At 37.8% G+C, this 23,167-nt stretch overlaps 1 long non-coding RNA gene across 2 annotated transcripts in view; it reads right to left on the bottom strand.

Moving 5' to 3' along the window:
- LOC134565607 (uncharacterized) overlaps window positions 1–21,833 on the bottom strand; it is a 123,918-nt gene extending 102,085 nt beyond the window's left edge. For both annotated transcript variants that reach the window (XR_010083955.1, XR_010083954.1), the window contains exon 1: window positions 21,540–21,833. This is a non-coding gene — a long non-coding RNA (uncharacterized LOC134565607). The remainder of the gene's footprint in view (window positions 1–21,539) is intronic.
- Window positions 21,834–23,167: the final 1,334 nt, after the last annotated feature.

The raw sequence follows: 23,167 nt of genomic DNA, 5'->3' as shown, positions 1-23,167 counted from the left end.
ATTGTTGATGATGCAAATGTATTTCTTCATTATTAAGTGAATTACAATTAGCTTGGATTTTAACATCTATTCAAAAAGATAGCAGAGGGCAACTTGCAGCAGAAAAAGGGTTGCAAGCTTTGCACTTACCAATTAATTCTATTATCAAATGCTAAGAAAAAAAAAGTGCCTGCCAGCTGTGGCTTTATTGTGTTTTCCCAGAACTAATAATGGGAAAGCTGTGAAAGTTTTTCTTTTATTACTTTTTTTGTGTGTGTCTGTGTGTATGTGTTAGCGAACAATAACAAAAAACCACACTCTTTTTTTTCCCAGAGAAATACTTTTTTTAGAAGGTGATCTAAACAGAACAGTAACATTAAAATAACTAAAATTAGGAACCTCAGTTTTAAGCTGAAAATTCGTTCCTGCTAAGGGCTTCTGAGATACCATGAGCAGTAATTTCCCAGTCCTGTAGGTGCAAAGATAGTGTGAACTGGTTGGGATGAGTTACAGAGCAGTCCAGAATAAATTCCTTCAGTCATCTAGAGCTGGTTTTCTTATCTCTGCATCAAGGACTGCACAGTAAGTCTCACTGTAATTCTGCTATATTTTAGTTGACCACAGACAATATTGAGTAAAAGAAAAGCTTCTGCTTGCTTCTTCAATGTCCTCTGTAGTCTTTTTTATGATTTTCCAGCTACCCCTGTGAGGAACATGTCAATGGCAATAATTTGTGTATAATTGACATGACAACGTTAAAACCATTTAAAATCCTCCAGTCATTAATCAAACTTTATAAAGCTCTAATAGTTTTTCCCTTCTTGCATCACTATTAAATGGATCAATATTCTGGGATCTCAGGCAGTCCTCTTATTTTAGCATCTTATGACCAACAAAGAATTTTAACCAAATTCATCGCCATTGTTTTCTTCACCGGATTTTTATTTCTGCTTCCTAATATGTGGGGTTTTTTTCACCAAAACTCTGAGTTTAATTTAGCTGAGTTCCTGGTTCAACAAACTGGAAAGGACTACTTGCTTCTTTAGGTAAGGCCTGAGGCAAAGAAAAAATGAAAATACTTTTTCAGCTTCTTTCCCACCTGGTGAAATTTCTTCACTGAAAACATAATTAGACTGTGGAACTCACAGAGATGGGATGCCAGCTAGACAAATTCAACTAAGGCTTTATAGAGTAACAATGTCCAACATGGTCTACTGCTAAGTGAAAAAAGAAACGTAACAACCAGAAAATTTAATGTTTTGTAGCTTGAGATGACTTTATGTGAGAGGATTAGAATGTTAGAATTAGAAACCAAACATCCTCAGGAAAATTATTATCATTTCATGGGATTTCTAGTGTATTCTTCTGAATCACCTGGTATTGGCCCTCTCAGAATTTTTTAACCAGCAAAGAGAAAACAGACCAAATATGGCACTTCTATGGAAGCAAGATTTATGACATATGCTGTAGACATTTTAGTGACCTATAGTAAGAGTGCAGGATGGCAGTGGTCACCCTTAGCCCACAATATTTATTTTATTTTATTTTATTTTATTTTATTTTATTTTATTTTATTTTATTTTATTTTATTTTATTTTATTTTATTTTATTTTATTTTATTGTTGATTTTAATATTAAGATTTGGTTTATTTCTCATTCTCGTGCTTTGATTCTGATTGATAATAAACTCAGTTAATTTCCTGAAGTCCAGTCTGTTTTGCCCACGTTGGTAAACAAAGTGATCTTTCCCTGTCCTTATCTCAACCAATGAGCCTTCCATCATAGCTTTCCTTTCCTGTGTCCAGTTGCAGAGGTGAGTGATAGAGCAGCTTTGATGATTCAGCCAGAGTCAAACCCTCAGACAGTGTAATAATTACCTTGGTTCCATGACAATACAATTTTGTCAGCTGTTCCCTTGAAACTTTGTTGATAGTTTGCAGGTAAAACGTCTCTGACCTGGTCTGATGAAGTAAGCTCCAGGACTCACAAGGGTTTAAGTTTATTTGGAATCATTGTGTTTTAAAATAGGGATTTTTATATATTTTACAATTGTTTTCAAATGATGAACAGATAAACGTATCTGGGCCAGAAATGGGACAAGGCTTTTGAAATAGAAACTTTTGTAAATCCAGGCAATAACACACACTCACACCTTACATACCCAAAGGATTCTGTTTTTATAAAGCTCTGACTTCACAATATCTGATATAGAAAACACCATCATGTCACTGCTGCAGGGATGAAGTGATGTTCCCAAACCAAAGCGTGCTCCTTTTTCCCACCCTGGGGTGCCTGAGCAGCCGGGGAGCTGGGCAGACCTGGGCAGCTCTCGTGCCCACAGGCTGGAGGCAGCTCTGTAGCTGGGACAGGCTGTATTGCCAAATCACCTGCCCACCAGAAAGGATCTGGTCACTTGTGGGCTCCCGGGGAAGTCTGCCCTTCCTCTTGAGGCAGCTCTGAATAACACACAACACTCTGTCCAAACCTGTAATAAGAGTAGAGCTAGAGTTAAGCTCTTAGGAGGTCCCAGGGAAAATTCCTGTCATATGGATAAAACTGCTCATTTCAATCAGGCTCTACTGGTTTTTTCACATGCTCATTACAGATATATTGTAGGAGAATAATTTAAATTATAAGCAAAGCTATTATTCCTCTATATAGCTCATAGTAAATTGCTATTAAAAGATTCTGATTATTCGGTTGGTTATGTACTTATAACACATATTCTAGCCTCCAACTGGAAAGAAACTTGGAGCTTTTTCTGTAGCAGATTTTATCTTTCCTGTCCAGACAAGAGGAAATGGAGGGAAAATTGTAAAGAGATCCTTCAACAGACATCGTTCCTCAAAAAAGGCTTTTACAAAGCTTTGCAGAGTAAGGTGAGATGGTGCATGTTCTAGGCTTTTGATTTCTCAGAGAGTAATCAGTGGGGAATAAAAAGCAATAAGAAAAAACACAATAAAAGGAAAATTTTAAGGAAAAAAATTAAAGACTCCAGACTGATTTACTGTAACCATAGAGAAAGGAAGGGTGTGAATGCAGTGATCTGATAGCAAAAACAAAACAAAACAAAACAAATAAACAAAAAAAAGCCTGTATTAGAATTTATATAAAAGAGAATGTGTTAAGTAATGAGATAAAAACTATTATAAAATGCTCTCAAAATGCCTTTCAAGCTCTATGTTTTCCTGCTCACTTCCCCAAAGTTTAAGAGTGCCTAGTGTTTCCTTTCTGGCCAAAAATCTGCCAAATTAGTTTTTTAGTTAGATTTTTAATAGGAGCAAGACCTAATAATGTACTAATTAATTGAGCATATTTCTTTCCCAATTCCTCTACTGCATCTCCTTCTGCAAGGACAACCCACTAAATGGTATTACTGCAGAGCCATGAAATTCCATAAAATAAAACTATGAAGATAATAAACTGTTGAACACTCAAAAAATAATATATTCAAATTTATTCATATATTCCTAATCATTAAAATTTTGTTAGAATGGAACATTTTGAAAAAACTCCTTAACAGCACATTTTCACATATCTGATATCATAGTTGCTGTGTATCTATATCTGCAGTTTGTGTATGAATTGTTGAAGGAAAGCAGAAATGGATCTCCTTGTCTTTTAATGTGGACTATCTTTTGTTCATCCTAGATTGCTCTGCTGATTTAAAGATGAGATTTCCATGTGCTTTGCTTTCAAAGTACTTGCCTGCAACTCAGCAGAATATGTGTTTTCTATAGACTAGACTCTAGTGACCACAGAAATTATATGGTCCATCTCAGACAGGGAACTACCCTGCTCCAGTAATCCAATCACCTGCTTCATATTTCTTGATCAGTATTCCCTGAAAGATTTTCTGCAAAGAGAGGAAAAAGAGAAAGTGTGCTTCATTAATTAAAAAAAAAAAAAAAAAAATCCCATCTTTAACTTGAAATAGGCAGAGGCTGCAGAAGTAGGAAAAATGCCTTTGTTTTACTTTAATTAAATTTGTCTCCCCTCCCATCTAGACTCTTATTTAATAATAATAATAATAATAATAATAATAATAATAATAATAATAATAATAAAGCTCTTTCTTTTGCAAACATGATTAAGCTTGGAATAGTATTTTTGTTTACAATTTATTTTTAAACTGAATGACAAAGGTCATCTGCCATAAACCTGTGATTATTCTAGGTTTTTTTTTATTTTTGTCATCTATTTCATTCCTAGTTATTCATCCAGGTTCACTGTAAACTGCTAAACAGCCTGTAAAGGCTTCCAATGCCTTTCTCCTGTCAAATCATGCTTTGTAATAAAGGAACCAAAGCTTTACGTAGCGACACTGATATCTTTTATTAAATGTTAACTTAAACAGTTAAGCAATTCTACATAACGAGATCCTATCTCTAACAGCAATTTTCTCTTCTCACAATCACCAAGGTACTGAAAAATTTCTTTGCCTTTGCCTTTGGGTTTGGTTCTTTAATGGGCAAGTCTTTCCGTGGAAGGTCTTGCATCTACCGGAGCAGCAAAGGGAGGAAAATTATAAGTTACCATGAGGGAAGGCTGATGACCAAAGTATTAAAATATTTGTTAATACCCTGCCCTTAAATTCTAAATTTAATGGCACCTGTCATGGGCCAGCACTGGAGACCAGACATTGGGCCCAACCCAGGTGAACTGACCCAGTTTAAAGGGGTCAAACTTATAATGTGCTTTTTGGAATAGATAAGGAAGCATTATCATACACTAGTTAACCTACACTTAATATTTTTTAGCCTAAAGGAAAATCTAAAGGTATAAAGACAGCACTTTTCCTCCAGTCTTCAATGCAGCAGATGTTAGGATTTATTAATATGCTGAGAAATGTATTTGTATTATATTCCATAAAATGATCATAATCTCTGCTAGGGTGAAAATAATTTAAAAGCTACTGCTTTATAAAATAGTTTTACAGACTTATTAAAGTAATTAAGTATCTCTATAAGAGAGATAGAATTGCTCCTGCACTACAGTCTGAAGCACTTTATGGCTGTATTCCTTAGCCAGACTAGTGCTTTAAATCAATTATATCCTGTTATAATGATCTTTTTTACCAAAATACATGATTTATGGCATTTCTTTGAGGCAATTAATTGTATCATTTTAACACAGACTCCATACATTCCCCATACTGTATATGTGTATGTGTGAAACAAACCACACCTTTATGAAGCATTTTAAAATCATTTAATTTCTGCTATAAATCATTTAAATGGCTCTTAGTCTGAGTAATTACTGTTGATTGGTTTAGTGTGCTGTTTTACTTAATAGATTGTGTTTTTCTAATTGGCCAAGATTTTAATAACAAATTACAAAAGGATATGGGGGGATGGGTAGTACAACTAGCAGGCTTAATATATGTGGTGTCCTGAACTCAGTTAATTAATCCAAACAGTAGCATTTGAAATTACATCTGGTTGATACAATGGAAAGTGTTTTATAATCCTAAAATGCTCTTTAACTAATCTGCTCACTCTTCTGAGATATGTATTTTTAATTACTGTTATTTTTTAAAATAAAACACGGTGAAAAAGTCTGTGGTGACTGGTATCTTTGGGGTATAGTGTCCTTACAAGGTTTTTTAATTTAATTTGGAATTCTTGCTCATCAGCTTTCTGTCTTGAGGGGAAAAGCAAGCTTGTGGCTACAGCGTTCTTGGAGTAGATCAAAGAACTTGCTGTGACACTTATGGCTGGGTTGGTCAGGGATACTACTCCACTATAAGTATGCTAATTCTCTTCCTTTTTCAGATATTCTATTCTCAAATAATAACTTCTTCCATAATAATTACTCTTTCAAGAAAGCAAAGAGTCAACCAGTATGCGCAGAAAATAAAACAACTGGGATTGTGATCCTGGAAATTGGTATACTTTAACCATTCTGGTTTAGCTGTTCCAGGTGGACACTCCCATGGAATGAGTCTTCTACTTTGTAGAAAATGGATTTATCTAAGCATGAAAGATGGGGCTTCCAGGGGGAATCTAACTAAGCAGTAACATTTCTACTCATGGTCCTGAGCTGAGACCACTCTGCAAGAATGGGATACCAATTCCATTAATTTTGGTTCATTATACAAATTGAGACCTTACACAATGGAGAGCTAAGAACAGGTCTTTGACCTCCACGTAAGAACAGCTGATGGGTAACCCATGGGTTTATATTCCCTGTAAGTTCCATTTGCATCTCTTTCAGATATGGTCAGATTTGATTCCCCTGGCAAGTGGGTAACAACAGTATTTTTTGAATATTCCTCCAAGATATCAAATGCCACTGCCTCAGGAGCAGGCTTTCTGACTAGTTCTAGAGATTGTATTTGCCTCAGCAATTAGGATGGAAGAAAAATCCTGACTTTTATTCACTCCTAAGTATTGAACAGGAGCATCTGAAGTAGAATACTGTATGGCTCTAAATTTTTTTTTTTATTCTACATTATTTTAAGCATATGTAAAACAGTGTCTGTAAACTTGAGAAATCTTTAAGCTACATGTCTCAGGTCCTGCTGGCTGTTGAGATGGAGTAGGACAGGTCTCAGTTCATATTGACAATGCCATCCAGAAACCAGGCCATATTCAAGATACAAGCAGCAGCCCCAGCACATCTATTTCATGTAGCAATAAAAAATTGCTGGAAAAGTACTTTGTATACTTTGTTTTATAAATCCTTGACTTATTTTTAAGAAGGAATTAAAATAAGGAACAAGGTTCAAACTGCAGAAAATTAATGAAAAATAAAATTTAATGGGTGAAATTGAAATTTGAACCCCACAAAGTACTTCCCTGCTACCAGTTTTTAAAGGAGTGTATAATGCTAATTCTGTTTCAAATTAATTTACTGAAAAATTAGCAAAACTCCATAGGGTATATCTGTCTCTCATTTCAGCAAAAATCTCTCATTTCAAGAATAATGTCCCTTTTCAAGTGCTTTTCAAGTCCCTTTTCAAGGGAGAAGTGCTGGCCAGAAATCAAAGCATCAGTTTTTGTGTTACACCTTCAGCCTTGTTGTCTGTTTGCTATTTTCTAATCAAGAGCAGTCTTTAGTTAAATCACTTAAGACTTTCATGATCTATCAGATGCTGAGGGGACTTCAAAACCAGGGAAATAGGTAGGGACTAAAACAGTTACAAAATTAGTCCTATGTTCCCATTGTCTTCAATTATACTTCAGAAGAGTGCACTAAGGGTAGATGAGATGAAGACTGTCACCTGTTCCTTCTCTATCCCATGACCTTAAATGTCACATGGTAGTGGGTACCACAAACACCATATCTAGTGTGGGATCTTGTTCCTAGGCAGGCTTCTTCACATCTGGAATTGCAGAATGCTGTTTGAAGAGAGAAGAGCTGTCTCTTCAAATGCAGCACTGCTGTCCCTACCTCTGCATCGCCCTACAGCAAAGAGGATCTTCCCTGAGCAGCCCTGGGTGGGGCTGTGTCCTTCCAGTCCCTGCCATGGTGATTATTTTTAGATATTAACACCAGAGAGTTTACAGCCAAGGACATCTCACTCCACCCGCCTCTCTCCCAGGGCCTGCTCATTTGTAAGGTTCTCAGAAAAGTCTGTGATCTCACATAACAGGACTATCCAGAACAGGAACTTCAGTCCAAATGGGAACCTTGGCTCAGGATTTCTGATTACTTCTTAGTATATAGCTAACTGCTCAGTGTTACTCAACAAAGTTGGTGTGTGAGTTGTTAAAATCTTCTTCCTGTTTTATTGCTCTGTGCATCATTGTATTTTTTAGAAAAAATTACAGGCTAATATTGTGATTATAGACTTTTCAATTTTAATTTATTTTCATGGCAACAGTTCTGGTGAGGTTTTCTTTTTTAAAAAAACAGATACAAATTAAAATTGAAATAATGCGTAATTTAGAGGAATCTGTGCACACAGGTTAGTAAAACCACAAGTTAATAGCACAAACAAAAAAAGCAACCAAGTTTTGAATAAGCCCTCCACACTTGAAAGCAGGATTTAAAAAAAAAATTCCCACTAAAGATTTCAAAATTTGGATATAAGTGGATCTCTGCAAACAAGCAACTCAGCACCCTCAGCTTTCATAAAACTAAAATATTGGGCAGCAACAGCTGGGATCAGGCCCACAATCCCTTTTTCTCATCCTTTCAGGATCCCTTTCTTTGAGGAATTGCAACTCAGTAATGATGGTGGAATACCAAGAAACAAACAAAATCGCTTCCCTGAAAAACATATAGCTAGCATGGGAAATCCCCAAAAGGTTAACAGCTCCTGCACCTATATTGTAACCTCCTTTCAGAAAAGATGTGTGTCCTTGGGTTAGTGTCCTTTGTCACAAGACTTTGCTCAGAGACCCAAATCACATTTGCAGTCGTCTGTCTGAAGGTGTCTGTTCCCACTGGTGTACAGGGAGCCAAAACTGACCAGTCCTGAGCAGTGGCACAAATCCCACACCTGAACACAGCTGGACTGGAGGGGACGAGAGTCACTGCATCAGCCAGGCACAGATACAACTCCTCCACGTGCCAACCACCAGCCTTTGGGGATTATCTCAAGATGGATCACTGAGCACATTTGACTTTTAACTGTGAATGACTTCTGCCCACGAAAGGCCATACCAAAACCATTGCTCTTCCAAACCCTGTGAAACATCATTGAGCGTGTACTTGAAGGTACACACTTTTTTCAATAGTATAGCTTGGGTTTACCTCTAATGTCTTAAAAGGCTGGAACCTCAAAGAGGACTTTCACCTTTTATATTTGGTTAATGCTAATTCTTTTATTCTCTGGGTGTTCTTGTTCCATTACCTATACCACTACACAGAATCTTCCATTAAGATAGTAAATGATGGGACTAACATCTTTTGTATTTGATGGGCTCATGCTCTTTCTGTAAAATGGTTTTCTGTAAACATGTCACCCAAAGCACACTGTGTCAGTACCCATCTCTCCACACTCATCTTCCATATTCTGTCTCTTCATGCTCGTAAAAAAATGAATAAACAAATGGTTTCTATGCTGAACATGCCTTCCAATATTCTGTGGGTGTTGATATTCAATACCTACTACATAATTTGATTTAAAAAGCATAGACTAAAATAATGTAAAAGATACCTTCAAACTATCCATCTGAAAAAGTATTTTCTTAGTAGTGATAATTGTGTGAAATGGATCATTGTAAGACATGAAAGACTTAGATTACATTCTAAAAATGATTTTACATTATATGATAAGACTTTCAGTTCTTTGTAGACTTAACAAGTTATTAATATTATATACAAATTTCAATTCTACCTCAAAAATGCAAGCAAATCTAGGGTGCTAGAGGAAGTTGTCTCCCAACACATGATAACACTATGCACAGGTTTAGGGAAGAAATTAAAAATAACATTGAATTGAAACAGTCAAGGGAATTTAGGTAGGCAGAACATAATTACCCAAGCTGGAATTTGGCCAAGACACTGGGGTTAACACTTTTTCCCTTTTGAAAAGTGCCAGGAGATCTTTAATGAGAACAAGTACCCAGGGATTTCTAATGAGAACAAGGTCGGGACCTTTATTTGATACCTCAGCTGAAACACAGCAATCTCAGCAGCACTGTACTACCTAACACAAGGCTGGGGCATAAGTTCAGCTCTGACTCAGAAGAAGAGTGACACCAACATCATCACTACCACCTTCTTCTTTCGTACTTTGCTACCCATGGTTTGCTCCCACTCCACAGCTTAGCAAAGTGCTGTTTGTCAGGTAGAGCAGAACACAGGAAATTTGTTATTTCTTTTTAACTGTATTTGGCTCAGCTGTCATTGTTCACATTTGGTATTTTCTGCTGGGTAAATCTGTCAATGGGTACTGGCTGACTATGAATGATGAACTAACCAAGGACAGTAAAGAGGAGTCTACTCTTGACATGAGAGAACATAATTATGACCAGAAACACAAAAGCAGAAAGTATATCATACTAGTAATTTTAATAATTTTCATTTGTTAATAGAGACCTTAAAATAGTTTTGCAATTACAGTTTTAGATAGTCAGAAGAGTCTTTTCTATGTAATGTAACATTTTAACATCTGTTTTGTGAGTCCAAATGCTATCTTTCTGATCTCTCCAGTTCTTTGGTGTATAAAAGTGAGATTTTGGCTATTACTGGTACCCTTTCCATCATTCAGGTATATTACAGTCTGTTTGCATAATTTGATGTAACAATTTCCAAAACAGCAGCAAAAAAACAAAAGAAATTAAAAAGGAAGCATAATTTTCAAGGGCTACTGAACTAAAGCCCCATGTTAATAAATAGTCCAGTTTACAGAGGCACTGAGCACACTCAGATTCTGTTCATTTTGTTTTGTTCCCACTGATGGCACATGATCACATGCTAAAAATGTGCTTGGCAGGATTAGGCCTCAAGCAGAAACAAACTAATTTAAAGACACTTCAACGGTATTCACAAGGGCAGAAAATATAGGCATAGGCACTTGCACCCTTATTGGTCTTACATTTATTCTAGGTCAACAACAAACACAGCTGTTCCCAAATGGTCCATGGCTTTCACAGCCAGAGAATACTGTCCTGGTTTGATTGACCAGGACACAAAAAAAATCCAATGTTGCAGGTAGCAAAGTGTGTTCTTGCGCTCCAAATACTACATGAACCACAATAAGAAAGGCTTAATTGAGCTTATTAAAATATATTTTTTTATCCTTTTAAAATACCCATTTCTGTTCACCAGCTACAAGACTGAGAATTGAACCCCAAAATTGCAGCAAAGAGTATCCTTGACTCTTCTGCACCAACCTTAAAGACAGATTTCCTCAGCTGGACAAGCCATACTGCTCATATCCTCTGTGGAGATCACAACTGGATCAGTATGTTGATGGATTTAATTCACTGTAGTATAAGAGCACAATAGCTTGCTTCATCTTTGACCTCTCTCCATGTCCAGTTGATCTTGAGGATCCTATTTCTGCATCATTTAAATTGCACACTCTCTTCCTTCAGATTAGCTTCTTTGACTGCAGGATCTTCCCTTGAGAAAAAACTGCACAACAATAACAAGTTGTGCAGTGCGTGTGAAATATCCAAGTCAACCACAGCTTTCTTGGCATTCCAGGATGTTTCCAAGTAATGCTCATCAGGAATACAAACTAATTTGTGCAGTGTGTGTGGTACTCTTGCTGAACACTTGGTCTGACATAGGAACCTGAGAGAGAATAATTTGTCTCAAACGTCTCATTTGCTATGGTATTTTCAATTATTGCCTTTTATCTGACATCTTGACAACAATTACGTATCTTATCCTACCTGCTGAAGAGCAATTACAAATTATTTTGAAAATTCAGTATTTCAAAGGCTTTAAAATCAAGGGGTTAAAGTGGGATTCACGGGACAGAGAAAGTACTTGATTTGGCAAGGGACTGGCACTCGACATGGGGAAAATTGGACATGGGAAAGACCACACAGCCACACTGCTACCTTCTCTTCACCTGACTATAAAAGATGCCAAACCCATCATGTGGATGGCTGGTGTGAGATGGAGCCCAGCTTCCCTCAACGACCTTCTGTCCCTTGTCCTAAGTCAAGGAATCAGTTAGCTGAATTCATTTTTCATTCTTGAATTTTGAGCTATTAAAGTTTGTCATTTGCTCTTTTTATCCATTCTATGTACATGTGTGTATTTTTCCAGTTTAACTGGATTATGTAAATGAAAGTTTAAGTATCTAGATGTCTCAGTGTCTCTACATTAATATTATTCAACCTTTTTTCAGGCTGCATTGTGTATTTGGACAGACACAATGTGCAGTATATTCAGCTCGTAAAAGCATGATGGTCTTGGCCAAAATAGAACCCTAATTTAACTGAGAAAGAACCTGTCCAATGACTGGATAAGTACTTGCGTACCTGAATTATTACAGCTGACTTCATTAACATTGTCAGACATTCTCACTTGCAAGACAACATCTCTCAGATATGCATTTATATTCTCAGATGGTCCCTGAGTAGGTTTAGATAGACAGTTAATAGATTACATACATAAGTGTATATTTGTATTTTTTAAACACATGTGAAAGTTAAACCTGAAAAGATGAAGTGTCCTAATTTGAATAAGAAACGAAAATCCCAAGGGAGTCCAGGGTAATTAGGGAGTCAAAGTGCCCATTAAAGTAATGAGATAAAGAAATCTAGAAAAAAAATTCCTATCTATATGCAAAAACATGAAGAAAAAAGCATGGTATTACCTGCATGAGACCAGCCCTTTCCCTAGGCTGAATTATAGCAGATTACTGCCCAGCCAAGGCATTTAGAACACAGGAGGGTCCTGTGTCACCTCAGACCCACGTCCTGCTCAGCAGGACAACATTTCATCACTGCTACTGTTTCAGGAGGGTGATGAGGGTGAACCCTGCCTTGCTGCTCATCAGCCTGTTCTGGTACAGTGTTTTCTGTGGTTCGTTGGCTTGTGCCTGGCATCTTTGTCAGCTAGGTTTTGGATAGATGCAAGACAACTTGGTTTCTAAGACTAGAGGCAGTAACCCAGCATTGCAAATATCTCAGAAGATACCAAAGATGTTTGAAATATCCAGGAATCAGTTAGTACTAAAAAAATTTACCTCAGTCTCACTTGCTTCTCCTGGGCACTAACCAGAAAAACAACAGGGAAATTTTAATCTGTGGCAAACCAGGAGTCTATACAGGCAGTAGCACATAGTGTGTCCAGCCCTGGCTTTGGTTCAGAGGATGAATTTACTCAAGTTCACAGTCACCATATTGTCAACTTCACCCCATGGAAAGGTCTTTTACCACTTTTGTACGAGCTGTCTGACCAGAGATAAGAACAAAACAGGCACAGTTTTATCTACCATTACAAACACAAGATCAGTGACCAACAAACGCAGAAGAGCTGAGTCCTTACATATCATGAACATCCAAAGTTTCCTAATAATTTCTCGCTATAATTTCTTGGATTTGCAAAATCAGGCTAGAAGCCCTGTAAGAGTAATGTGTAACCGCCTATTTTAGAGAAAAGATGAGAACATTTCAGAGGCTTCCAAAATATTTAGTTATGGCAATACAAAGGGTTAAAGTAAAAGAGAAATTGTATTTTATGGGCATTGCCTCATCCATTCTTTGTTAAGATACCGACTAAGCCTCAATATGATAGAAAAGAAATTGAAGAGGTCTTTGCTTGGCAGTGGGTCGAGAACAGCTGTGAAAATAAATGATGACTAGAGAGAGAAAATATATGAGGTACCAGTATGCCTTACTGTACTTTTAAATTTATGCTGCAGATGGTGGAGTGTTTTTGAATCTCAGCACTCTAAAATAACTAACCTGGCAGGTGCACACCTGGTGGACTTCTGAGGGGAAGGATCCAGCCATTATTATCACAGATGATCCAGTAGTAAAAGCTGAAGAACTGCATGGCCATGCAGTTTTTGGTGGGACTTTTTTATTTTTTCTTACTTGCATGCCAAAACAACATACCAAGCCACAGGCAGAGAATAAAGTCTGTGTAAAGATTCATATACACATCTTGTCCATTTTCATGCACATTTCATGTGAGTATTTGGAGTTAATGGGAGAGTAGAATAGTCCAAAAATTTTTAAATTTTTTAAAAACTTCTAATTCACTAGTTTTGGCATTTCATTATCAGAAGTACTGATAACAGGAAGGAGGCTCTACCTCCAGTTACAAAAAAAATTAAAAATATCCCTGAACGGATGATTCTTTTCAACATCTGCCTCTTTTCTTTCCTTTCATAGAAAGCATGCATGAATAATCAGACCATAGTGCTGCTGTTAATTGAAAAAATCATTAGTAAACTTCCAGGTGCTGTTTACTATATAACCATTGTAATTTTCTATCCTAAAATCAGCATCTCACCAACATCATTGTCTGCCCTGGGGCACAGGGATTGTGCAGCTTTTGCATTGTCAAAGGCAGTTGCAACCCCATTTGCTAGCAATGAAAGAAATGGATCCACACCTGCAGCGTTTGAGGCAATAATTCCTAATATTAGCCAGACCTCATGAGGAGAGGGCTTTTTTGCCAATCCTTTATGATTCAACACTTTACAACCCATTTGAAATAATTTAAATATTCTTTTATTTTGTTGCTCCTACCCCATGTTTATTCTTCCTTTCATTTCTCCCTTCTCCTGAAGCAGACCTACAAATAAAAGACTGACACAGATCATACCATACCTAGGCAACTAAAGAAACAGAAGAATTAAAAACTACCTCTTATTTCAAAGTATTAGTTATTAGACCTATCCAAGAAAAAGGCAGAGAGATATTCTAAAATACAGCATGACTAAGTACAGATGAAATTCAAAGCTCTTTTGAAAATAACACCTGGTTTCTACTCTCCCCCAAAAAGTTATTTCAAAGTCAGAATTGAATCACTGGGCCAGAAGAAAATTGTGTCTCCTTAGCCAAACTACAGACAGTAAGATCTCAGCTGTCTGATATCATAATATTTTTCCTGACTTCAAGAATATTGCACCTGTTTGTGCCTACCTGGGCTGTGCCCTTCCATACTTTCAGCTATAAGACACCAGCCTTTCACAGTTCTCTGTCCCTCTCAAAAATTACTTTGGAACTGACAGGTTTATCTATGTCTAAAATATCTCAAAAATTGTAATCTTCAGTGACAAGAGACTCTGCTCAGGATGATTCATTTAAAGAGAATTCAAACCATCTCAACCATAATGTGTGGAGGAACTTCAAATAATGCTGTCAATCCAGAATTTGCAAGAGATTTAATAGAGTGAATTTAATCTTCAGTATCATATGTGTAGCATTACTAGGTTAAAATTAATACTAAAACAACCATGACAATTATTTTTTACATAATATATTCCTGATGGGTTCAGCTCTGAGTAGCTTTACCTAAACTCAGATTTACAACTTGTAGTATAGATAAAAGCACCTGTATACACTTAATTAAATGCAGCATAAAAACAAGGTGTGATTTAGTTACCTATGTGAACTGTTTTGTAAGCCAGTGAAATGTTGGGAAGGAATAAAGGTCACAGCACTGTAACTCAAAGGCACTGGAGGCTCCAACTCTTTAGTGCAGAGTCCCTCAAAAGCTTTTGGGGTCTCTGAGAACTGGTGAAAATGGCCAATGTAAAAAGAGGAGAGATTGAGAAAAGAAAACCAGAGTTTTTCAGCGAAAGCAAGAAGGGAGAAGATCAGTATGAAAAGAATGTATTATTGGAGCCTCTTTCAGTGTAATGTTCTTTAAAAACAGCATTGTTCGGCCAAGCGTTTAAGCATTTATTTAATGTCTAATGATTAATATCAACTAACTGGCACATAAACCCTGCCAAAGTTAAAGGCTGATACACTCTGAAGTGCCTTATTGAACTGGGGCCCAAGGAATACTGACTCAATTAGAAAGCAATTTTTAAAACTCTGAAATATATCAGTGTCTGTAACAGACTCTATTGTCTTTCATAATGAAGAAGTTTCTGCATTTCCATCAAAGGCACAGTCAATAGTCTGGTAACATTTTCATCAGGAATAGACATTTTCTGTGCTTGGTCTTGCCTTTCAAGAACTCATCCACACAAACTTTCTTCTGACAAATATGTTCTTTGGAAGTACATTTTAATTTCTTAGACTCTTCCTAATATACTATCTAAAAGATATGACTAAAATACACAAGAGCTAGTGCTGGGGAGAAGTTATTCACTTCACTGAGGACAGTATTTCCACACTTATCAGAGCTTACTTCTACTTAAAGAAATATATTTGTGACCCCAAAGTCTTTACAAGACACTTCAAAAGCTAAAAAAAAAAAAAAAAAAAAAAAAAGTCAGAGTTGATTTGATGCTTTTAAGCAGATTTACATCCTGAATCATCTTAAGGCAAATACCAAATATTTGTAAGTATTTGGTTTTATTTTTTACCTTTTATTCAATGGTAATATGCCTTTAAATATAGGCTGAACTCATCTGGGAAGCCAGAGATCCCTGTACATCTGTGAAGGCTTTAATCTGGTTCTTAAACTGTTTGTCTGATTCCAAGTACTTTGAAGTAAATGGAAAAAACTTTTACAGACATCAGTGTCTTTGCTTCAGACCATTTGGGTCTTCAGAGAACCTTTCTTGGAACAGACATTCTATTGTAGTCTTTACCTGTAACACTGACTTTCTTTTGTATCACTAGAAATTTATTGAAAATCTGCTCCATAAATAATCTGCTATTTACAATTAGTAATACACAGTATCATTTCCCTCCTTGGCCTCCATATAGTATTGTTCCAGATACTCAACTGGAAGTTTTTAGTGGGTTTAATTTTCATAATTCTGTGAAGTTTGTTCCAAGATTTCCAGGTGTGTCTGATCACTGAGTTATTTGTCTTTAAATCTTTCAGGGTGAATTTTTGGTAGGTGCCAACCTTGCATGTGTCTGTTAATTGATGCTCTGCTTTCACCCATGGCAATTGCACTCCATCAGCCTGCCAGACTCTGAAAGCTTCAGCCAAATTAAAAGCCCACTGCTAGAGCTTTGCATTTGGTAATTTTAAACTTCCATATTTAAAGGCTGGCAAAATGTTTTTTGCTTCCCATCTTCAGTCTATCCTTTGGAGGAAAAAAATGGATATGGTATTAGTCACTGGCCTATAAATTGTGCAAAAACAATCTTGGAAATTCACAATTAATTTGTGGTGCTGCGATAATTCAAAATGTGAACTCGAACAGATCCTGATGTCAGATATCTTCTTTTATATTTTGAGTTATGTTTACAAGACTTATGACTTAAAAAGTTTTCTTCTGAAAGTATTTTCCTATCTTCCATGCACTAAAAGGAGATGAAGGGGTCATATACTACACTTGAAAGACTTTTTATTTCAGATACTTTATGCAGTAGCTTGATATCTCGGTTAAATCAAATACCACTTTCAGGTAGCCCAAATGTACTCAAGTTATTTGTCCACATCTGCACCATGCAGCAAAGCTCGCTGCCTTCACGAGATTTTCTTTTGTTTTTTACATTTTTTGCAATATCATAGTCTGTAGATTTCTGTATAATTCTGAAGTCACCGTATCTAAAGACAATAATCAATATCTTGAAGAATACCTTGACCCAAGCCAACATAAACTTGATTTTATTCTTGTGTGGATAAAATCTCAGGGAAAATGCATATATTTGGTTGCCTTCTATCCTTCGTCATTCAGATATCACTTCTCCTACTACTTGTGGGAAAGGTTATTGTCTGTTACTCTGTGTAGGTGGTACAGGGATATAAATATTACTACTAATAATAAATTTATGGCACTTCTTTATCCCACATAATTTAGGCAATCATCCAGTATATAGCTCTCAGGGCCCTGAGGGCACAAACAGCAGTGCCTCATCCCAACCTCTCTGGGACCCCACTCCACCCTGCTCAGGACCTCATTGCAGCCCCTCAGGATCCCCCATCCCCATCCTAGTGGTGGTGCAACAGTGCTGATCTCCAGCCCCATTTCTGCCACCATCTCCTGTTAGTCCTGGTTGGAGTCTGTGCTCTCCCTGAGCCCTGGCCCTGATTCATCACTTGCTGTGTTGGAGTGCATCAATGGACCCTGTTACCAGCACCTTGGGACTGTGCCTTGTGCGTGAGGGCACAGCCAGTGCTGGGCCATCCTCAGGTCCTCATCCTCCACAACTCCAGCCCATGCTACTCCCTCACATAACTATAAAATATACAATGGAGATTTATTTTATGCATTTCCTGAACTGATCCTAAATATAAGAAAACATACCAAACTTACCCAGCCACTTCACTAGGAAATACACCAGTCTATAGAGATGACTTTTATGGTAAATTAGGTACTTATTTCCACAACGACTTTTAAAAGACTTATATTTTTAATTCACTGAGAAAGTGGTAATGACACACCCTGCAGGATGAACATGTTTGCAAAAGGCTTCTTGTCAGTTTTATGACTAAATTTTGTAAGGGATACAAGAATTTTCTTTTTTGCACCTTAGGAAAACAACATTGACCTGATTCAGTCCATCTCATGAGAACTGAAGAATATAGTTAAGAATGTGGCAGCATTAGATTCCCCTACCGTCATTTTAAAAAGCTCCAAAAAGAGTTCTTAAGGCAACTCAACTCATTTTCCAAAGGGACGGTGTTTTGCAGGAGGAAGCTGTGTCCATCTGTACCACAGCCACGACTGTAATTGCAGTTTGCTGCAGAAAGCAGGTGGTGACTCTCAGAGGGCTCTGTTTGGTGGTGATCCCTCCACACTTTGATAACTTTCTCAGAGCACTGCTTGCATGAACTTTCATAAGAGGCACACAGAGAGGAGGTAGGTGCCAACTTTCACTGTCTCTTCTGAGAAATGAACCTAAGGCTGTCAAATAAAGTAGGAGAGCAATTCAGGAAAAACAGCAGCCAGCAGTGTGTGCCTGACCAGTGAACTCCCCTGGGCACGACCTTGTTCTTTTGCAGGCTGTGGATTGCAGCTGTGCATTGTTAGGAGTAACCAAGTGCTGGGGCTCTGGCCCCCTGGGATCCCTCCTGCCCCAGGTCACTCCTGTCCCCGGGGATGCAAGGCTGCCACAGCAGAGAGTCTCTGGGTCCAGCCAGTGGCAAGGCAGCTGGGTACATATTCCCAGAAGGCACACAGGCATATGGCTAGCCCCACAGATCAGCACAGAGAGCAGTGCCTTTAACAACACCCACACAAACACACACTCCACTCAACACACCTCAACAGCACAGAGGCTCAGTCCTGTTCATCTTCTCCAGCTGTCTGGATTGAAATCCACTGGTGGAGTATGTAACCCCCAGTCTGGGTTTCCCCAGCAGCTGTTCTTAGACAGTCTCTGGAATGGGAACCAGTGAGCCCCTTAGTTTGACAGCCTCTCATTCCAGTGGTCAGCACTGAGACCACTCCTAGCCACTAGCCAGTCCAACTTCAAGTCAGTTTTAAACAATCCAAAAATTCCCTTCCCTCTGCAACCCATAAGAACACTGTTCCTTTAGGCAATGGCACTCTAGTCTGCGTGGCATTACAGGGAGTGTCTTGCACTGACTCCACTCAGCATTTTCGGGTGGATTTGCTGTTGGTCTCACCATTCTCCTTGGATGGTCTCAGGAACAGCTAATTCTTATATATATTCAAAGGAAGAATGGCTAGATTGATGAAGAATAATTTCATTGGAGATTAGCATATATATCTAGGTCAGGAAGCCCATGAGCTGTAAGTGTTTGAAGGCTAGGAAAGTACTAAAAGTGTCATATATACTTGTTTCATTATTAAGCTCTTCCCTTGATAGCTGCTTTTTCTTTCTGTCCTAAGCAAGGCACAGATGAGATGAATCTTCATTTTTGTCCAGGATGGCTGTTTTTGGAAGGCAATGCAGATCTGTCCCCTTCTAATACAAAGGAAAGTCTTGGCTGAGATTGTAATGAGCATTAATCTCTGTCATGTCTTTCTCTACTTCAGTCCTGTTTCATGAGAAGATATTTCAAATGTCTACTGCAAATGAAATTATAGAATGGCAGGAGAGAGGATGGTCTCATTTATCACATAAAGATACTGGCAGAAGCAAAGGGGATCAGTGAGTCAAAGGGCAGGTTAGAAGCATAAACTGATTTGGGGAACATTTCCCGTGTTGCAGATTTAAGACCAGCCATTAACAGCTGTCATTTTTATGAGCAAAAATTGGTCCTCCAGCACATTATTTGCCCTATATTTTACAAATCTTATTTTAGCCTTCTTCTACCTGAGGATAGACCAAGACAATATATAAACCAAGATAAAGAAGAATAGGGAAGGTGAGTTGCTCTGCAGCCTCTAGATCTTTTATGACAAGCTACTTCTTCATTTAACATCTCCTCTGTGCCTTTCTTCATAAAGTATTATGTTTTTGCTCTGAATTAAAACTGAAGTATTTGCTGTTTAATGTGTGAGGATTTTTTACAGATTATTTAAGGCACAATTTCTGTTTATAGTCCCAGGGTATATTCTAATCACCTTTGTTTACCTCATATTCCTTTCCTAATTAACTGACAACCTATTAGCATAGACTTTTTTATCCCAGGAGTATTAATTATACATAATTTATATCATAAGCATTTATTCCTTATCAGTCAGCTGAATAAAACATTTACCTGTTTATAGCTACTTGAGGTTAACACTTTTATACAAAAAACTCACCTGAGACTTCCAATCAAATTATCAGATTTTTAATTTTCTGTTACATAATGATACTGTATTGTATAATATGTAGTCATTGTAGTATTTTATTCCACTCTAGGCTAAACAATCATTTAGTGGAGCAGAGTGTTGGCAGCATTAATTAACCAATGATACATGCTCAGTTGAACAATAAGCTGCAAATAATAAAAATGCAAGATGAGATAATGTATAGACCTTCTGTGTTAATTGTATGCTGGAAAGCAGTACTAAACCCTACCCTCAGCTGTACACATGTAGCTCAGTGAGAGCTGAGCAGCCAAGGGCAGGCTCTGGCTGACATGGCAGGACAGAACATTGTCACTCTCGGGCTGCAAAATTCATCGGGTGGATTTTATCTTTGCCCACTAACACTCAGTCTTTTCTGAATAGAAACTGAAGAACAACTAGGTGGAAAAACGGGTTATTCTAACAATTTAAGGAAATAAACTGATAAAGACACTATTGCAAGAAGCTTTGAATAAAAAAAAAAAAAAAAAAAAAAAAAAAAAGTAAGCCTAGAACATTGTGTTCTTAAGGGACTGGATTCAATTAGTTTATCCCAAGGTATATAATGCCTTTTTTTATCCTGTTTGCCTCTGGTTTTTTGATTCCTGACCCTCTTACTTCCATTTTCTCCTGAGTATTTATGGGTTTTTTAATCCTTGTGGGGATTTCTGTACTACTCTCATGTTATTCACCTTTCATTATTATTTTCTTATTGTATCCTTTTTCACATTTGATTTTTATTTTCCATTTCACTTCCATTCCTGTGATACTGGACTTGTAACCCTCAGTCCCCAATGCTTCTCACTGTATTCTCTGGTTCTTTCTCCTCTTCTCTTTGTTTCAGGCCTTCTCTCATATCACTGCCCCTGCACCCTTCTCAACCTCAACATAGTCCTCTATTTACTTAGCTCTTACTTCATTTACTATTCATTATTCCCCTGTTCTTTGTACAACCACTGTGCCTCAGAGCTCTGGCCATGGAGCAGGCTCCATTGTACCAGACACTATAGAAACACAAAGCAAATCATGTGCCTCTGACCCATGCAGCCAGATACAAGAGAAGAAACTAGAAGAGATGATTGTTGGATCAAAAGAAAACCTTCTCCTTTCACCCCTGCACGTAGATCATTCAATTTACTTTAGAAGGGGGAGAATAAGGACAGTGTTGTTATATAAAAGTAGTCAAGGGTAGAAGCACCTGAGTATTTTGGGGGAAAAAGTAAGAGAAAAACACAAGCAAAGCTGAAAAATGTGAGCCAGAAATTTTCATGATAGATGATTTTGAAGGGCAAGAAGCACATAAAAGTACATTGAAAAGACCATACAACATGCATGATGCACATTTCAAATGACAAATATATCTACTTACGTTGCCATGAGGTTTTTTTCCTGGTTTGCCGAGCGTTCATATTAAAGGAGAAATGTGCAGTTTCTCGTGCTCATGAATGTAAACACAGGACCATATTTTGTAAACACTGCCCTTGTTATGAATTCCTTCTCAAGGAGAAGGGGAGGTTGAATGACAGTCTCCTTGACCAATGTGGTGGGGAGGTGGGAATTCCATCCTCCAATCCACAGGCCTCATAGGAAATGTATAAAAGTAGGTTTTTGTAAATAAACCTGGTCTTCTTCCTGCCCTGCATGCTCTGAACCCAGCTCTGTCCCCAAGTCTCATTTCTGGTTAGGCCTCGCGGTGATATAATTGTCAGTTCTGTCTTGGGGTCAGGATTCATCTGATCAACTTAAACATCTGAAATCCGAGTTAGCTTCTTGTCAACCAACAAAGGGAGATTTTGGGCTGCAATTCATCACTAAAGTAAATGTCTAAAATAGCTAAGGTCAGCTGCACCCTGAAAATGTGTCCACCTTTCCTTTTTGACTGAAAATGATCCTGACTACTTCAAATATGGACTCTCTGAGAACTTAAAGCTAGGCAAGAGGGACTCTGCAGGCATGTCCATCCTTAATAATAAATTGGCCTGAGCCCTAACTTTGTCCTTTCTGCTTCTGTGAGCCCAACAGCTGAAAGCCAAGGCCAGCCAGGTGCTGGAGGCCTGTGGGAGCCCTTCAACAATGCACACACTCAGGTAGGTGTAAGAGCAGCTCGGGGCTCTGCCACAGTTTTCTCCTCCTCCATCAGGAAGGATGGTGACATTATGCTCTCAGAAACCAGAACAGGTCAAGGCCCATCAGTCTTCTTTACCCTGACTCTCAATCTTATTGCTTTCTTTCACAACATTCATTTGCAAATTTGAGGTTCTCTACCCTGCTGTGTCTGGCCTCTTGATTGGGGATACTATTTTTAATTTGATTGAGATTTCACACAGTGCTACAAACATAACCTCCAAAAACCTCTAGGTTTTCAGGAGCAGAGCTGTTGTGGGGTTACAAGACACTGTCTGGGTTTTGTTAACACCATTAGTACATGATATTTCTGTTATTCCCACAGCTGTTAGGAGAAGGTGAAAACCTTGTAATGTCCTTCTCCTGACCACTTCTTTGCTTCTGTTTTGCTAATACACTTTTTGCTTCTTAACACGGGTTTGTTTCTTCTATAATTTTTTAAACTTAAAATCAAGCAGATACGTTACTTCTGGTCACTAGTGACTTCAGTGTTTGAAAAGAGTTTCTTTGCTTACACAGATTGGTAGAAGAATGGTCTTTACAATGACAGAGATCTCTGGAACTAACTGAAGTGCTCTTTGTGGAAGGTGTTTGGCTTGTAGCAGAAGTAGGCACCGAAAAAAATCTCTTTCAACTTCCACTTCCTTGTAGAATAGAAAGTAATTACTTTGGGTGTAGATGCTGCCCATGATCCTCTCCCTCAGGATGGTCTTCCTGTTTCCCTTGATGTTTTTCCTCTTTTTTTGACACTTGAAGAGGAGCCTTACATTTTACGAAGGTTCAAATATTTGTCTGAATCTAATTCTCCCATATTCAGCACCAAGATATCAAGACAACCTGTGAGAGGAGGGGGAAATGTATTAACAAAGGGAT

The sequence above is a fragment of the Prinia subflava genome, chromosome 2 (assembly GCF_021018805.1).
Source record: "Prinia subflava isolate CZ2003 ecotype Zambia chromosome 2, Cam_Psub_1.2, whole genome shotgun sequence".
Classification (NCBI taxonomy): domain Eukaryota; kingdom Metazoa; phylum Chordata; class Aves; order Passeriformes; family Cisticolidae; genus Prinia; species Prinia subflava.
The sequence above is the reverse complement of the archived record's forward strand: the minus strand, read 5'-3'. Positions and strand labels throughout refer to the sequence as shown.